Source organism: Phaethon aethereus (assembly GCF_964289735.1).
Source record: "Phaethon aethereus genome assembly, chromosome: 3".
Taxonomy (NCBI): Eukaryota; Metazoa; Chordata; class Aves; order Phaethontiformes; family Phaethontidae; genus Phaethon; species Phaethon aethereus.
Window position 1 is genome coordinate 19,729,578 of NC_138576.1, and position 14,680 is coordinate 19,744,257.

Genomic DNA, 14,680 nt, shown 5'->3' on the forward strand with positions numbered 1-14,680 from the left:
AGGCAATATTTGAAGCACTAACAGTAGCAAACAAAATGAAAAAACTTTCATGTGAAATTTTTGTCCATTTCTGTATATTGCGAAAATGCAAGCAAGCAATAGTCTTGGGATGAAAAAGGAACAAATAGTCACACAGAAGAGCATCCCACTTTTGGACATGTGGGCTTTAAAGCCCTATTTCTTCTAATCTTGGGTCCTAGATTTAATTAAAATCTGAAGAATTATGGTGCAATTGACATATATTTGATTTCAACCATTAGTTTTTGACGGAATAGTGAGATGTGAATAGAAAGCACAAATATAGTATTCCAGTTATACAGGAGTGATTGATCCTCTCCTTTTCTTGCCTTTGTACAGCGTCAAACCCAGAAATATCTGTTATTTTGCTTGTGATAGGGACTATGGAGAAGATACTGACAGTTTGATCCTTTGACATTTAAATGAATAAGGCAAAAGCAGACTTCAGTGATTTTTGCTCCAGCTCTAGACTTGACAATTAGAGATCAAAGAAGTTAAAGAAGTGTGAAATGAAGGAGGTGGAGGGGAAAAAGGAAAGTCAAGTCATGAGTATTGAATATTCAGTCATCAAGCATGATTAATGCAAGTGATTTAAGGGCAAAATCTACAAAATAATAAAGCTTTGACTGTTTTCCTGATATGGCTGTTATTAAACATGAATCAATAGTTGAAACCACGCTTAGATCAGTCAGAACTTTGCAAGTAATAATAGAGTGTAGGGCAACACATTTAGATTGAATAAGACTTCAAGTACATTCCTTTTTGGCTAGTCATAAAAAGAGATCAAAAGCACGAGCCTAGAAGGACTGATAGCTAAATGTTAATATTACACTCAATTTATTTGTAGGGAGGTCAACATTATTTTAAAGTTCTTTATCAGTGATATAATTTATCCAGAACAGAACAAAAACATTTACGTTAAGAAGCAAAAGGGTAGCAAGCAGCCTAGCTGTGCTTTAATCAAAACAAAACGAAGGTTGTGCAGGGAATGTGTCTGGAATGTACCAAAGGAAACCGGGAAGACCATGACAGACCACATCAAGCCTCCTGCAGATAAAAAGACCAGTTTCCAAAAAAATAACCCCAAACCCAAACAGATAAAACAACAAACTTTTGTTCTGAAGGTTACATTCCCTACTTTGCTCTCCCACAAGGCAAGCTTTAGCATTCTCTAAGGATGAAATTTTCTTGCAGCTAAATGATTTTGTAACTGAGTATGACCTAACTTACCTTTTAATTTTCATAAGGAAATAACAGCTGCATAATGCCAATATGTAAATACCCTTTATAAGCATAATTATTCTGCTGTAATGAATCCTACCGGTTATGAACACAAAACCCACATTCTCACCCCCAATATTCTGGTAATCGAAACAGATCCTAAACTACAGTTTACATTGCCCAAGTGATGCCATAGAGAGTGGAGGAGAGAGCTGTATATTAAGGTGAAAAACCTGTTATATCTTTATTGTTGTTTTTTTTGTTTTTTTGTTTTTTTAAAGATTCTATTTTTGTGGTGTGCTCTCTATATATTGGATAAATGCCCAAATAACTTTGGACAAAATTGCTTATTAAGGATTGCCATAAAAATGTACTATTTCAGCAAAAAATAAATTACGAACTTGTTAAGAAGGTGAAAGGAAGGAGGCAAAGTAAAAAGACTGAAATGGAGTGAGCATGCTGAGCCCTGTTAACTCCCGAGTGCTGTCACCAAGGAGCTGTACAACACATGTGAATTCAGTTTGATTTAACATCTTCTATATGTGCATAGTGGAGCAAATGAGGTTCTGCTGATCTTCAGCTTGGATCACTATTTGCCCCACTGTAAATTATATAAAATGCTCCTGAGTGAGAGAGTAGCACTTAAACCTACAAAGCAGCCACCTAAATGACGGCACAAGATGAATTGTGACTGGACAGATCTGAGAGAGATGGAGAGTTATCAGGAGAGCACAAAAGACAGCAGAATGGAGGGAGATGATAGTGAAGGCTGTGCTGCCATTCAACGGGATCTGGACAGACTGGAGAGTCTTGGGCGGATGCGAACCTCATGAGATTTAACAAGGACAAGTGTAGAGTTCTGCACCTGGGGAGGAGGAATACCATGCACCTGTACAGGTTAGGGGTTGACCTGCTGGAAAGCAGCTCCATGGAGAAGGACCTTGGAGTCCTGGTAGACAATAAGTTATCCATGGGACAGCAATGTGCCCTGGTGGCCAAGAGGGCCGATGGTATCCTGGGGTGCATCAAGAAGAGTGTGACCAGCAGGTCAAGAGAGGATATCCACCCCCTCTACTCTGCGCTGGTGAGTCCTTGTGTGGAGTATTGTGTCCAGTTCTGGGCTCCCCAGTTCAAGGGACACAGGGAACTTTTGGAGAGAATCCAACGGAGGGCTATGAGGGTGATTAAGGAACTGGAACATGTCTTGCATGAGGAAAGACTGAGAGACCTGGGGCTGTTTAGTCTGGAGAAGAGAAGGCTGAGAGGGGACCTTATCAATGTCTATAAATATCTGAAGGGCGGCTGTCAGGAGGATGGAGCCAGTCTCTTTTCAGTAGTGCTCGGTGATAAGATGAGGGACAATGGGCACAAACTGCAGCACAGGAAGTTCCACCTCAACGTGAGGAAAAACTTCTTTATTGTGAGGGTGACGGAGCACTGGAACAGGCTGCCCAGAGAGATTGTGGAGTCTCCTTCTCTGGAGACCTTCAAAACCCGACTGGACGTTTTCCTGTGCCACCTGCCCTAGGTGATCTTGCCTTGGCAGGGGGGTTGGACCAGATGATCTTCAGAGGTCCCTTCCAACCCCTACCATTCTGTGATTCTGTGAATAAGCAACCCTGGAAGACTTCAGAGTGACTGATGGCTCCCAGTTTGTGAAGGGGACAGGACAAGATGACAACAGAAGCAGATATGAACTTCACTGGATGGGCAGCAAGAAGGAAAGTACACCATGTTCAGAACAGTCAAGTTTTGGGGCATCTAGCAAGAAGTACTGGCATTTGGACCATTTGGGAATGGTGAGCTCTGATTTACAAAATCCAACTTTTCTTATTTCTGACTACTAAGAATACTATATTTATATTCATCAAGTAAAGAAATTATAAGGTGTATAGTGCATGTATAAAACATTAGAAGCCAGATGCTGAACTAATTTTGTATATTTGCTGTCCTGGTTTCAGCCAGGATAGAGCTGGTTTTCCTCACAGAAGCTAGTGTGAGACTGTGTTTTGGATTTGGGATGAGGAACTGTTGATAATGTGCTGATGTTTTGGGTTGTTGCTGAGCCGTCAAGGACAGTCCAGCTTCTTGTGCTGGCCTGCCAGCGAGCAGGCTGGGGGTGCACGGGGAGCTGGGAGGGGACACAGCCGGGACAGCTGACCCAGACTGGCCAAAGAGATATTCCCTACCATACGACGTCATGCCCAGTACATAAACTGGAGTTGGCCGGGGGGGCGGAAATCGCTGCTCGGGGACGGGCTGTCGATCACGGGGTGGTGAGCAATTTCTGTATTGGGCATCACTTGTTCTTGTACATTCCTTTGTTGGTATTATCATTGTTGTTCCCTTCTTTCTTTCTGTCCTATTAAACCGTGTTTATCTCAACCCACGAGGTTTTTCCTAATTCTCTCCCCCGTCCCGCTGTGGGAGGGAGAGTGAGCGAGCGGCTGCGTGGTGCTTAGTTGCCGGCTGGGGCTAAACCACGACAGTCCTTTTTGGCGCCCAACGTGGGGCCCGAGGCTTGAGATAATAACGGTTGCAGGTCACAATATCAGTTTGATTTGCATCATGCTCTCGTCTTTGCTGTACATGTTAAGGATCGGTGTTGGTTTCTGCAGGCTGCTGTACTCTGCAATGATTAGTAATGTCTCGCCTGTGAATTTTGTTTTTAGAGCACTGACCTTGAGCTTAATGTGGTATCATCTGAGCTCTGTACTAAAGCCGTTACTGTATTTTGGCTACAGTCTTGTGGAGACGATTAGCAATTATACTTCTGCCTCTGAAAGGTTTTTTATGGAGGAAATGCAGAATGGTACCTTTGATACCCTCTATCATAACATTTCCTCCTTCATCACAATAATTTTTCAGTATTTTGAACACCCTTGGCTGGTTAAAATACCTCTATTGCTACTTCTGGGGAACATGGTTTCAGTTTTGTCTAAGGTTGGCAAGCAATTTAAGAATATCACCCGGAGATCTGCCCCAAGGCTGGATAGTTATGAATGGCAGGGCGTGTGGAACAGCATGGGCAAATGCCTGGGGCGGTGGGCACCTCCGGTGTTTTGGAGCTTCACTCCCGAACAAGTGCAGAATCCTGATAAAATAGCAGAATATCTGGAAGAAGTATGCTGTCAGCCTGGCAGCTCCAAGGAGACACAAATCATTGCCATGTGCTGGGGCCTGGCCCATGCCTACCGAACCCTATTTAACACTATGCAAAGGGGAGAGAGGGTCTCTGGGTCTGATGGCAATGTGGCAGGCACTGTGACTACTCCAACGTCTGTAGCAGGCACTGTCACTACTCCAACCCCCACGGCGGGCACTGTCACTACTCCAACCCCCACGGCGGGCACTGTAGCTACTCAGACTGTTGCAGCTGAACCAGAGGACCAGCCCATCCCAGTATCAGTTGCCCCTGTACAAAAGAAGAAATCTTGGAAGCGGAAGTCAGCTCGTTTAGTAAGGGAGGAGGAAGATCCTGCTAAGAAGGAGCCAGAGGAAGAGAGTGAGGTGGCAGAGTGCTCTGAAGCAGGGCCATCACAAGCACGGAAGAGGGAAGAGAGCGAGTCATCGCTTGAAGAGGAGGAAGAGGAAGAACTTATAAAAGAGACGGTAACTACCCGATCTCTATCCCTGAGTGAATTGCGAGATATGCGAAAGGATTTCAGCCATCGTCCAGGTGAGCACATTGTCACCTGGCTGCTCCGATGCTGGGATAATGGGGCCAGTAGCCTGGAATTAGAGGGTAGGGAAGCCAAGCAGCTGGGATCCCTTTCTAGGGAAGGGGGCATTGACAAAGCAATTGGAAAAGGTGCACAAGTCCTCAGCCTCTGGAGACGACTCCTGTCGGGTGTGAAGGAAAGGTATCCCTTCAAGGAAGATGTTCTATGTCACCCAGGCAAGTGGACCACCATGGAGAAAGGTATCCAGTACCTGAGGGAGCTAGCGGTGCTGGAAGTGATTTATGGTGACTTGGACAATGGACAATCATCCAAAGATCCAGATGAAGTCAATTGCACGCAACCTATGTGGCGGAAGTTTGTACGGAGTGCACCATCATCATATGCCAACTCATTAGCAGTAATGGCCTGGAAAGACGGAGAGAGACCAACGGTGGATGAATTGGCTGGCCAACTCCGGCAATACGAAGAAAGTCTCTCTTCCTCCCTACGGGCCTGCGTCTCTGCTATAGAGAAACTGTCCCGAGAGTTCCGGCAATTCAAAGAGGATATGCCCTACCCTCCACCCATACGGACCAGTGTCTCAGCCATTAGGAGTAAGCGCTCTTCTGTTCAAGAGAGAAGATATAGAGGATACACACCACGAGCCACCCTGTGGTTTCAATTGCGTGACTACGGAGAGGACATGAGGAGGTGGGATGGAAAACCTACCTCGACCCTAGAGGCACGAGTACGCGAGCTGCAAGGAAAAACAATTACAAAAGGGGGTTCAGGTTCCTCGAGGAAAATCGTCGCTCCACTTTCCAGTGGGCAGCTTCCCAGAAAGAATAGAAGAGCTGATCTCACCTCTGATCCTCTTGAAGGGACTTCTGATTCCTATTTACAAGAAGTGGGTAACGAGTACTATGAGCAGGATTAGAGGGGCCCTGCCTCCAGCCAGGCGGAGGAGAGGGACAACCGAGTTTATTGGACTGTGTGGATTAGATGGCCTGGCACGTCAGACCCACAGGAATATAAGGCTTTAGTGGACACCGGTGCACAATGTACCCTGATGCCATCAAGCCATATAGGGGCAGAACCCATCTGTATTTCTGGAGTGACAGGGGGATCCCAACAGCTGACTGTACTGGAGGCTGAAGTGAGCCTAACTGGGAATGAGTGGCAGAAGCACCCCATTGTGACTGGCCCGGAGGCTCCGTGCATCCTGGGCATAGACTACCTCAGGAGAGGGTATTTCAAGGACCCAAAAGGGTACTGGTGGGCTTTTGGTATAGCTGCCTTGGAGACGGAAGAAATTAAACAGCTGTCCACCTTGCCTGGTCTCTCAGAGGACCCTTCTGTGGTGGGGTTGCTGAGGGTCAAAGAACAACAGGTGCCGATCGCTACCACAACAGTGCACCGGCGGCAATATCGCACCAACACAGACTCCCTGATCCCCATCCATGAGCTGATTCGTCGGCTGGAGAGCCAAGGAGTGATCAGCAAGACTCACTCACCCTTCAACAGCCCCATATGGCCAGTGCAAAAGTCTAATGGAGAGTGGAGACTGACAGTAGACTATCGTGGCCTGAATGAAGTCACGCCGCCACTGAGCGCTGCTGTGCCGGACATGCTAGAACTTCAATATGAACTGGAGTCAAAGGCAGCCAAGTGGTACGCCACCATTGATATTGCTAACGCGTTTTTCTCGATCCCTTTGGCGGCAGAGTGCAGGCCACAGTTTGCTTTCACTTGGAGAGGTGTCCAATACACCTGGAATCGACTTCCCCAGGGGTGGAAACACAGCCCTACCATTTGCCATGGGCTGATACAAACTGCACTGGAACAGGGTGAAGCTCCAGAGCATCTGCAATACATTGATGACATCATCGTATGGGGCAACACAGCAGAAGAAGTTTTCGAGAAAGGGAAGAAAATAATTCAAGTCCTTCTGAAAGCTGGTTTTGCTATAAAGCAAAGTAAAGTCAAGGGACCTGCACAAGAGATCCAGTTTTTAGGAATAAAATGGCAAGATGGACGTCGACAGATCCCAACGGATGTGATCAACAAAATAACAGCTATGTCTCCACCAACTAGCAAAAAAGAAACACAAGCATTTCTGGGTGTTGTGGGTTTCTGGAGAATGCATATTCCAAATTACAGTCTGATTGTAAGCCCTCTTTATCAAGTGACCCGGAAGAAGAACGATTTTAAATGGGGCCCTGAGCAACGACAAGCCTTCGAACAAATCAAACAGGAGATAGTTCATGCCGTAGCCCTCGGGCCAGTACGGGCAGGACAAGATGTTAAAAATGTGCTCTACACGGCAGCCGGGGAGAATGGCCCTACCTGGAGTCTCTGGCAGAAGGCACCGGGAGAGACTCGAGGTCGACCTCTAGGGTTTTGGAGTCGAGGATATAGGGGATCTGAGTCCCGCTATACTCCAACTGAAAAGGAGATATTGGCGGCATATGAAGGAGTTCGAGCTGCCTCAGAAGTGGTTGGTACTGAAGCACAGCTCCTCCTGGCACCCCGACTGCCGGTGCTGGGCTGGATGTTCAAAGGGAGGGTCCCCTCTACGCATCATGCGACTGATGCTACGTGGAGTAAGTGGGTCGCGCTTATTACACAGCGGGCTCGAATAGGAAATCTTAATCGCCCGGGAATCTTGGAAGTGATCATGGACTGGCCAGAAGGCAAAGATTTTGGAATATCACCGGAAGAGGAGGTGGCGCGTGCTGAAGAGGCTCCACCATATAATGAACTGCCAGAGAACGAAAGGCAATATGCCCTGTTTACTGATGGGTCCTGTCGTATTGTAGGCAAACATCGAAGGTGGAAAGCTGCTGTATGGAGCCCTATATGACGAGTTGCAGAAGTGGCTGAAGGACAAGGTGAATCAAGTCAGTTTGCGGAGGTGAAAGCCATCCAGCTGGCTTTAGATATTGCTGAACGAGAAAAATGGCCAGTACTCTATCTTTATACTGACTCATGGATGGTAGCAAATGCTCTATGGGGGTGGCTGCAGCAATGGAAGCAGAGCAACTGGCAACGCAGAGGCAAGCCCATCTGGGCTGCTGAATTGTGGCAAGATATTGCTGCCCGACTAGAGAATCTCGTCATAAAAGTACGTCACGTAGATGCTCACGTACCCAAGAGTCGGGCCACCGAAGAACATCAAAACAACCATCAGGTGGATCAGGCTGCTAAGATTGAAGTGGCTCAGGTGGATCTGGACTGGCAACATAAGGGTGAATTATTTATAGCTCGGTGGGCCCATGACACCTCAGGCCATCAGGGAAGAGATGCAACATATAGATGGGCTCGGGATCGAGGGGTGGACCTGACCATGGATGCTATTGCACAGGTTATCCATGAATGTGAAACGTGTGCTGCGATCAAACAAGCCAAGCGGTTAAAGCCTCTCTGGTATGAAGGACGATGGTTGAAATATAAATATGGGGAGGCCTGGCAGATTGACTATATCACACTTCCACAAACTCGCCAAGGCAAGCGCTATGTGCTTACCATGGTGGAAGCAACCACCGGATGGCTGGAAACATACCCTGTGCCCCATGCCACCGCCCGGAACACTATCCTGGGCCTTGAAAAGCAAGTCTTATGGCGACATGGCACCCCCGAAAGAATTGAGTCAGACAATGGGACTCATTTCCGAAACAACCTCATAGACACCTGGGCCAAAGAGCACGGCATTGAGTGGGTGTATCATATCCCCTATCATGCACCAGCTTCCGGAAAAATTGAACGATACAACGGACTGTTAAAGACTACACTGAGAGCAATGGGTGATGGGACATTCAAAAATTGGGATAATCATTTAGCCAAAGCCACCTGGTTAGTCAACACTAGGGGATCTACTAATAGAGCCGGCCCTGCCCAATCAAAACTTCTACGTACTGTAGAAGGGGATAAAGTCCCTGTGGTGCATGTGAGAAACATGCTGGGGAAGACAGTCTGGGTTACTCCTGCATTAGGAAAAGGCAAACCCATTCGTGGGATTGCCTTTGCCCAGGGACCTGGGTGCACTTGGTGGGTAATGCGGAAGGATGGGGAAGTCCGATGTGTACCTCAAGGAGACTTGATTTTGGGTGAAAACAGTCAATGATTTGAATTGTATTATGTTAATTGTTCAGAATGACATTACTACTATGGCTGCTATCTACCATATCAATGGTATTATAGTAAGAATCACCCAGACTGATGAAGAATGAGCTTCACTGAAACCAAGCAACGTGCAGCAGTGATGAAACCAGAACTGGCTTCAGCAGCTTGCGCCCAACAAATCCCTCGAGATTGACATCTTCGACCTGCAGATCATGGACATGGACCGTGCCAGATGACAATCCAACACCACATACCATCTCCCCTGCCCTGAGAGACTGCTATGATGGATGAAGCCCAGAGTCATGGACTGACTGAACTCCATAGACATTTTAAGTGATGGCCCATGGACTAAGAGAGTGATATCTGTGTGTATATATTAAAGGACAGGAAGAGTAATAATGAATAATTGGAATGTATTGAAAAGTATAGGACCTGGGCATGACGTAAATGGTATGGAATAAGGGGTGGATACTGTCCTGGTTTCAGCCAGGATAGAGCTGGTTTTCCTCACAGAAGCTAGTGTGAGACTGTGTTTTGGATTTGGGATGAGGAACTGTTGATAATGTGCTGATGTTTTGGGTTGTTGCTGAGCCGTCAAGGACAGTCCAGCTTCTTGTGCTGGCCTGCCAGCGAGCAGGCTGGGGGTGCACGGGGAGCTGGGAGGGGACACAGCCGGGACAGCTGACCCAGACTGGCCAAAGAGATATTCCCTACCATACGACGTCATGCCCAGTACATAAACTGGAGTTGGCCGGGGGGGCGGAAATCGCTGCTCGGGGACGGGCTGTCGATCACGGGGTGGTGAGCAGTTTCTGTATTGGGCATCACTTGTTCTTATACATTCCTTTGTTGGTATTATCATTATTGTTCCCTTCTTTCTTTCTGTCCTATTAAACCGTGTTTATCTCAACCCACGAGGTTTTTCCTAATTCCCTCCCCCGTCCCGCTGTGGGAGGGAGAGTGAGCGAGCGGCTGCGTGGTGCTTAGTTGCCGGCTGGGGCTAAACCACGACATTTGCTTATTAAAAAACTCTCATTTTAGTGTTTTAAATTGATACAGATTTTCTAAGACTTCAGGGACATTACAATAACAAAGGTTGAACATTATTACTTTTACCAATTTCATTTTAAGTTAAAGCTTTAGCGGAAATAGAAAGAAAATATCTTCCTTTTATTCAAGGTTGGAAATACATAGACCTATAGTATACGCTCAGTCGTACAAGCTTTTCACAATCCTACAATAAGTTTTTTCTTTTATTATTATTACTACTGGTACTGAGGTAGGGGTTTTTATTTCTTTGGGGGCTAGGGTTTTTTGCCTTATGGCTGCTTTCAGAAGGAATATCAATCAATTTTGTCTGTCATGTTTCTTATTTGAGAGGAGACTAAATTTTTCCACATCAGTACTACTTTTCTTTTTTTGAGATACACGTTGATGTCTCATTAACTTACATGGGACTGAACCGTAGTATCAAACTTTTATTCTCTTCTGTTGGTAGATCAGGATCTCTATCTGATACTGAAAAATGAAGTCGTTCACTGTTAGAAGTAGTCAGCCAATACAGATAAAAAGATTTCTGGGTGACCTGATGCATTGAGCACTTCCCAGTTATGTTGCTTACTACCATTGGGGGCAGTGGGCATTCTATATACAGTAACAAGTTGCCACGTTAGTGGCTAATATATTCAAGTCAAGGCAGTACATGAACAAAAGAACACATAATTACTTTTAAGATTTTCCCTAAAACTAACCAAATGCTTAAACTCCCAAAGACTGCATTTTTATTTTTATGTACATAACTTTTGATTTATAAACCATCTGCGTCTATGTCATTGTTTGGATATAAATGCTGGTAAATGCATGATCTTGAAAGAAATACGGCTGCACAGATATTTGTACAGAACATCACCTGCAGACCTTTTGCCTGAAAAGCTGTTTGGTAAGTACTTTGGCCTATTCATAGTTTCCACATTAAAAGACAACATTTTTTGAGCTATTGCTTCAGAACTAACTCAAAATTTAATCTATTCTTAAAGCACAAGTTGTTGGAACATGCTGCTTCATTTCAGGATATAAAAGAAAGAAAAATAGAGTTTTGGGAACAAAGACCTTTCTAAGAACATTTGCACAGTTTTTTAATCTCTTCTTTCCCTTGAACTTAAATTCAAAGGTAAATTAGATAAATAAATACAAATTCTTCACAAACTATGTTTCTAAAAAGTCTATTGTTCACCAAAAATTCTTTTCAACAGAACAGTTCTGTCTGTCCTGTAGTCAACAGGCAGACAACTACCATGATTTTCCTCAGGACAGACCTATTATTTGTCTACTTTGGTCTTTGCTTTCACTGTTGACAGTTTCATCCTTGGCATCACCACTTGCAGGACCCTTTAGTACAACAGGACAAGCGTTGCTCTCTGGCTGTGGTTTCCTCTAGCTGCTACTGCACAGCCAGTGCCACCACATTTCCACTGTTGGATGATCTACTTTTTCGAACCCAATGGATAGGAGTGTTGTATTCCTCTGACCCTCATTTGTACTTGAGACTGACTCTTAAGAGTAGAGGTTTTGTGACACTTCAGTACAGTAATGAAAAAGGAAGGCATTTTCAAGATTTTACTCCCACAATTATGCTGGGTGATAACATATGAAAAATAGGTCTGTAGTTGAGAAACAGTATAAAAGTTTCTGGAATACTAACACTGCTTTGCAATGTATATTGATGTATTAGTGTGTTGCATAGAGAAATGCCTAGTAATGTGATATGATTGACCACCACACCACAATCAAGTTTTTTTCTTTTGTTGACAGAGCTAGAACTGTTGGCTCTGGGGCTTGCGTGATTAATATCTCCATCTAAATATTTGGATAAAACAGAAAATAGTCTGTTTTCTACAATATTTGCCAATAATTTGCCAGTCTTTCATGCAGATTGCTGAAAAGCTGAGTAATTTGAAAGAAACCCATAGTTATGCAAGTCATGGCTGAACAGGAGAAGGAGAAACTGTAAACGTAAAAGTGAATTAAAAGATATGGTTTGCATGCCATAACGATTTTGTGTCTCCATTATGGAGACAAACACAAGGTTCTGGTGAGCAGAGAGGTCCAGCTGCATGTCCTCCCATCGGCTGTGAGGGAGAGAACCGATTTGTGGTCCACAGTGGTAGAAAAGGAGAACCTGCAGCAGGGCCATGGCAGAAGCTGTCTCCTTGCTTTCAGTGCATGGGGGAGGTTTGAGAGCTACATCTACTGTGATGAGAAAGGGTGAGTTACTAATGCTGTGTCAAGGGAGCCAGACTAACCAGGAGGTGCGGCTTTGCTAATGAGCCCTGGAAGATTTTTCCTAGCAGATTGGTGCTTTCAGAACAGCAAAATTAACTTTTTGGTCTGTATCGCTGGGATGTTCCAACTGATCACTGTGTCCAAGACCTTGTCACATGCAAAGTCCTCTGTACCCCAAAATCCTTTATAAATAGGCAAGGGAATTACCTATAGTTTATTTTTGGAAGTTATCCTAGTGAGCATGTGCAATATTTCTTCCAGATGGATCTTTTCTCTTGCAAGAAGGCGAGAAGTAGGTGCTGTGCCGGTTCAAAACGTGGAGCTGGGTAGTCCGTTATTGACAGGTAAAAAAGAAGGATACAGAATTCATTAGACAGCTTGTTTCTGCTTTGCTTCCTAATTAATCAGGTGATAAAAGCACCTAGTATGATTGTTCAAGTAAGACCATGGGTAAGAGTGATTCCAAGTCTTAAAAGGATTAAATGAGCTGTGCTCTGCTAAAACAAAATGGGGTAGCCTCTGCCAACAGTTATACTTTTGCAGTTTCTTGGAAGCCAGGAGGACTGTGTGATGTTACTGCCACCAAATTTAACCCATTGTGTATAAATCAAACAGGAATTTTCAGATAATGGCTAAATATCTCAAATGGAGTAAATCCACAAAGCTCCATACGAGCCAATAGATGTGAGCAGCTTCACACACCATAGGAGTGCTGGCAGCAATGTTTGAAAGGAAGGAAACGATGATGCCTGGACTTGGAAAAGGCTGGGATAACACCCTCAATGGAGATGCATGAAGGTTGTGCTCCAGATGAAACCTCTTCTCTCTTCTCTCTCTCTCCCCCACTGCCTCCTTCCTATCTCCTTTCTCTCTTTCTCTCTTTGTAGAGTCTTCCCATTATTTAAAATCAAAATTGTTTTAAAGAAAAAAAAATTGACCAAGAAGTTGGAGCATGGGCTGTACAGTGAGCAGCAAGCTACCACCCAATGGATCCTTCATTTGCATTTCTACAGTCTTTAACCATAACATGTCAATGCCTTTTTCCATGGCAGGTCTATGAAGAGACACAACAGCTCTCTTAGGTAGCTATTTTATTGGCGCTGTTTTAAACCTGCATAAAGACACATAAATTTCAGGCTGTAACATATACATTGAAGTATCAGCATGTTGTTCCCCGGTGGCTCTGATCTGTACGTAGTCTTCTCTGTGGCTAATTTGGATCTAAATGTTAATTCACTTGTGTAATGTGGAGTTCATCACACTTCAGACACCTGAAAATTAGGCATTTAAGACAAATTAATTATTCATGTTCCCCCTGTGGTCAAGGAAGAGCGACACATTTTCAAAGGAATGATTCCTCCAATCTTGAGAGAGTTATCAGGTATCTAAGATTTGTAGGGTGAATTGCCCCCAGGAGATTAAAATTTTTTACTTTAACTACAGATGGAGACAGCTTAGATTTGGGGTGCACATAAATGTAACTGAGGCAAATATCATCCTAAAACTCATTGGTTAATGTCTTTATGATGTCCCTCTCCTAAATTTGTGAACGAATCTCATAACTTAAACCCTCAACTTCATACTGCATTTTGGTCATTGATTTCCAGGATGCTGTGATCGCATTTCTCTTTGCTTCCCTGGCAAAATGTGAAAAAATAATCCAAAAGTCCAACACCTCAGGAGCACTCAGAGTTTTATTTTATAAATACCAGAGTAGTTTTCAGATGAAATAGTGACAGTAGCAAGACTGACTGCAGAACGCTATAGACCAGTGTGCTACAATCTGAATATGTATTAGTGTTTTAGCACTGGTACTGGCACCTCCATCCACGTGAAATTAGTTCTGGATAAAAGCCATGCGAGTCATTAAACAAAAAAGTATCAGCTGAAATGCAAAGTTGCATGGGACTGAGTTGGTAAATTCTGCAATCTCACTGCTGTAAGGTGACCATTTTTACCAACTTTATAAGGCAATGAAGAAAAAAAAAAGTGGCATTTCAGAGATTGACTCAGCTGAATGAATTAAATAGCACATATTATTTATTGCAGCTCTTTGATTTGTGCACAGTGTTGTTCAGACCATGCTCCCTTCTTCTCTATTCTTTGTATTCTGTTCTCAAGTTCTTTAACATATTTTAGACATTTAGATGTGAATTTCAATATCTTTCATTTACATAGTATGTTTATCATCCCATGGCACTACACAAATTTAAGAATGGAAAATAGAAATTCTGAGCATGGCTTGCAGCTGGCTTTTCTTATGCATGCAAGGCCAGACTTCCCCCTGAGCATCCCTTCTCCCAGTTGCAATCCATGCAATCTTCTGACTGCAAAGAATATTACACACAAATACCACCTGGACAAAGAAGTGGCCA